We start from the raw sequence: 4,243 nt of genomic DNA on the forward strand, positions 1-4,243 counted from the left end.
GATCTCTTCCAGTCAGTTCGCCAAGTGGTCGTTCTCCAGATTTCTTGGCACAACTTGGTGAGCACGTCCAGGGCAGCATCTGTTAACTGAAATATGTCAGTTGGTATACCATCTATTCCTGGAGCCTTATTTTTTTCCATGTCCTTCAAAGCAGCCTCAATAAGCAACATAATAGATGGAAAATATTATTAAAACATTTTATGTAGTTGTTGTGTTCCGTCAGGTCACTTGTGACTCATAGAGATCCTATCTACAACAGCTCTGAACCCTGCTCTAACCTTTGCCAATCTGATTGTTTCTGACACACCTACACCCATAACCCCAGCCACTGAGTCAATCCATTTCATTGAGAGTCCTCCTCTCTGCGCTGTCCCTCTACTTTCCTGATCATGATGCCTCTCTCAAAAAACTGGACCCTCTTTGCAACATGCTCAGGGTATGTCAGGAAAAGCCTCAGAATCCTTGTCTCCAAGGAGCATCCTGGTTTCACCCTCTCATACAGTATTATTCTTCTGTATATGACTTATGTGATGAGGCATAACTTCCTTCAGGTTCCTCCATGCTATGTACTGTTTTGCAAAGTCATTATTCTGAGGTAAAAGAGTTTGTAAAAGTTCATTAGAGTGATGACTTAAAAATAATAAAGAAAAGTTATCATTGCCCTGCAGAGCCAGGCAGCAGAGGGACTGACGTCTGGCCTGGATTCTTGTCTGTCCTCCATCCCCTTGGCCACCCTCATCTCCTTTGGCATCACCTCAGCCTCTTTGGCTTTTTAATAATAGTGAATTTATATATTTGCTTTCTAATTGAAACATGATTCGGTAAGAGGTTCATATTGTTAAACCTCAGCTACAATTAACAGATGAGTTGGGTGGGTGTTTTTTGTTAAGTACCATCAAGCCCACTGTAACTCTTCATGACCTTATGGACAACATAGCTGAAACTTTCTTTAGCATTTATAGGAAAATGACCAACATCATTGGATTGAGTTTTCAAGGAGGAGAGTGAAAAGCCAAATGATTGAGAATAGTTACAAGAGTGTTGAACATACCATGGACTGCCAGGAGAACAAACAGGTCTGTCCTGGAGAGGTGAAACCAGGCTCAAAAAATACTTCCTCCCTTTTCATTTTATCATATGAGACTGTTGACTAACAATAGTCAATTTTCAGCTAGATCCTTAGTTAGTAAGGAGTTGGACTGCTAATCCAAAAACAGTCAAAATCCACCAGTTACTCCAGAGGACAAGTATTGACAATCTCTTCCAGTGTAATTTAAAATCTCTGAAAACCCATTAGAGGGTCAGCTATGATTCATTTCATGTGTGTGTGTGTGTGTGTGTGTGTATGTGTGTGTGTATGAAATAGACATTGATACATTTATAAATCTGACTTCACATTGTAAAGGATCTAAAGCAATCTAATTATACAGAGGCACAGAACTGGTCTGAAAGTTTCCTTAACTGGTCATGGGACTCTCTTTCATTTCTTGTCCCAGTAAACTTGTCCCATGAACACGGCCAGCACATTGACTCAACACTTTCCTGTTGAGAAGTGAGAAGTAGAAGAAAGATAAGATTCAAGTATTGTAGATAAATAAACACTTTTTTAAAAAAAGATGTTTAGTTACTATTCTCCAGGAGTGAAGGTGACCTCGGGGTACACTAGACTACTAATATAAGGGAACAGATTTTGCTTGGATCAACAATCAATACCCATGATATAGCACCCAAAAAAAACCAAAGATGCACTAGGTTGGGAAAAATCTGCTGACAAGGATCCTTCCAAAATGTTTAAGAACAAGGTTATCAGTTTAAAGACTAGAGTGTGCTTGATATAAGCTATGGTATTTTCAGGTGCTTGCTATGTACCCGAGAGTTGGACAATGAATAAAGAAGGCTAAAAGAGTATTTGATGCCTTTGAATGATGCTATTTGAAACATGTATTGCCTATTCCATGGATGCCAAAAGAATAAATGGATGTGTTTTGGAGGAAGTGCAGTTGGGGTGCTCCTCAGAGGCAAAGTGATGAAACTACATCTCACATACTCTGGACAGGTTAGTAGGAGAGGTCAGTCCTCGCAGAAAGGCATCGTGTTGGGAAAGGTAGAAGGTCTAATAGAGATGAAGCCCTGCAAAGAGACGGATTGACATTGTGGCTACCACAGTCTCACAGTCGGCTTGGGCATGGCAGAAATCACGACAACGTTCATAGTAAACTTGAGGCAAGAACAGCAACACCAAGAACAACTGCAAAGTCCTCTGTTTGAATCCGTAGAGAAGACTGATTCAATATGTGCTTCCATAAGGATGTAGAGCCTGAGAAATCTGAGAGTTCTTAAGAGGTTTTTGTTAGGTGTCCTCAAGTTGAGTATGACTTATAGCCACCTTATGAATCAAAGATCTGAACCCTCTTCTAGTCTTAGCCATCCTCACGCTTTCTGACACACGAATCCATTGTGGCAGTCACTGTGTCAATCCACTTGGTTAAGGGTCTTCCGCTCCTTCATCAACCCTCCACCCTTCCCAACATCACATCCTTCTCCAAGAAATAGCCCCTCCTAACAACATACTCAAAGTATGTGTGGCGAAGTCTCATCATTTTTGCCTCCAAAGAGCGCTCCAGCTGCACCATCTCCAAGATATATCTGTTCATTCTTTCGGCCGTCCATGGGATGTTCAGTGCTCTTCTCCAGCCCCACAATTCACTTCCACTCTGCATAAAATGAGCTGATATGGGGAAATCTCTTATAAAATTGATATCTGCTTACAGCAGCCACAGGAAAGAAAGAGCAGGAGCTACAAGAATTCAGCTTCTCATCCTCCTAAAGTTAGATCTTTACCCTAATCACCCATCTCTAGCATGGTTCTGGGAAGACTGAAGAGTATTCTTGAAAAAGCAGAGAGCTAGAGTTAAGTCAAGGATCTGGGGATTCACCTCCTCCTTAAAGATGCAACAAATTTGTTCCCAATTTACAAATGATAAAACCGAAAATCGATTATGCTGAACCATGCATGGATGACTTCTTTCTGCCCATTGTTGCTTCAGGATTTTTTGAGATCTGTGTTATTTATAGAGTACGAATACAGAGCATCAAAGCCATTGCAGTTTTAATCATTCTGTAGGGCAGACTGAATGTCACACATAATACTATTTTCGTAAGAAAAAAATCCCCAAGCAAATGCAGTTAAAACCGGGTTACAAAATAAAATAAAATTTTTTTAAAAGGAGAAAAGAAACTGTCATTATTATCTTAATATTATTTTTAGAGGGGTCAGTGGTCCAGACTTCCTTTTTCTGTAACGGGTATGATAAGGTGCTTCTGAGAATAAGGGTCTTTATTTTGGCAAATGCTAATTTTTCATTGCCGATAAAAATTAGACTCCGCACTCCATATTTCTTTTTTGTGAAGTCAATGGAAATGTAAATGGGCTACCCAGCTTTATCAATGCCCTTCCCCCCTTACGCTAGGAATCCAATTACATTACCCATGGTCAGAGTGCTGGGTCCAGAGCTGTGTGAGGGGAAGGTGGAAAATGAGATGAGAGGCCACAAGCTAAGTTCTTTTCTCTGCTTCCAGAATGTGACCATGGGAAGCCCAACTTTCTTTTAACAGCTTGCAAAACAGAATGATTAACCTTAAAACGGAAAGATGGAGAAATGGCACGCTCCTTTATGAACTGAAAGAGCACTGGTGGTTCTGCAATGAAGGCTTTCACCTGTTAAACCAAAGGTCATCAGTTTGAATCCACTTGCAGTTTGGGAGAAAGTGGAAGCAGATTTACAGCCTCTCAGATGCAGCCTCTGGTGGCCTAGTGGTAAGAATCTGTGTTGCAATCAGAATGCATGAGGTTCGAATCTCCTGCTGTTCTGTGAGAGAAGGATGGGCAGTCTCCTCTCCAGGGATTTACTGCTTCTGAAAACCTGCTGGACGATCAGCTATGGGTCACTTCCCACTTGATGGTACCGAACAACAACAACAGATGCATTCTGTTGTGTAACATTAATTATGTGAAACTAAAGGTGTGTGAACAGTCAATGGAAAATAATTTGCTTTGTAAACTTCTATTCAACACACAAACACACACACCATGAAGGAAGAATATGGCAGTTGCCCCCCCCCCCGCCCCCACCAAGCTTGATCACTTCCTGAGAAACTTAATAAGTCCTGAGCTGGTCACATCAAAGACCAGATCAGACAATGGATCCTGCTAAGAGTCTGAGTTTGAGAAAACATCAACAAG

The sequence above is a fragment of the Elephantulus edwardii genome, unplaced genomic scaffold (genome assembly GCF_000299155.1).
Source record: "Elephantulus edwardii isolate Elephantulus edwardi_28Jun2011 unplaced genomic scaffold, EleEdw1.0 scaffold00125, whole genome shotgun sequence".
Classification (NCBI taxonomy): Eukaryota; Metazoa; Chordata; class Mammalia; order Macroscelidea; family Macroscelididae; genus Elephantulus; species Elephantulus edwardii.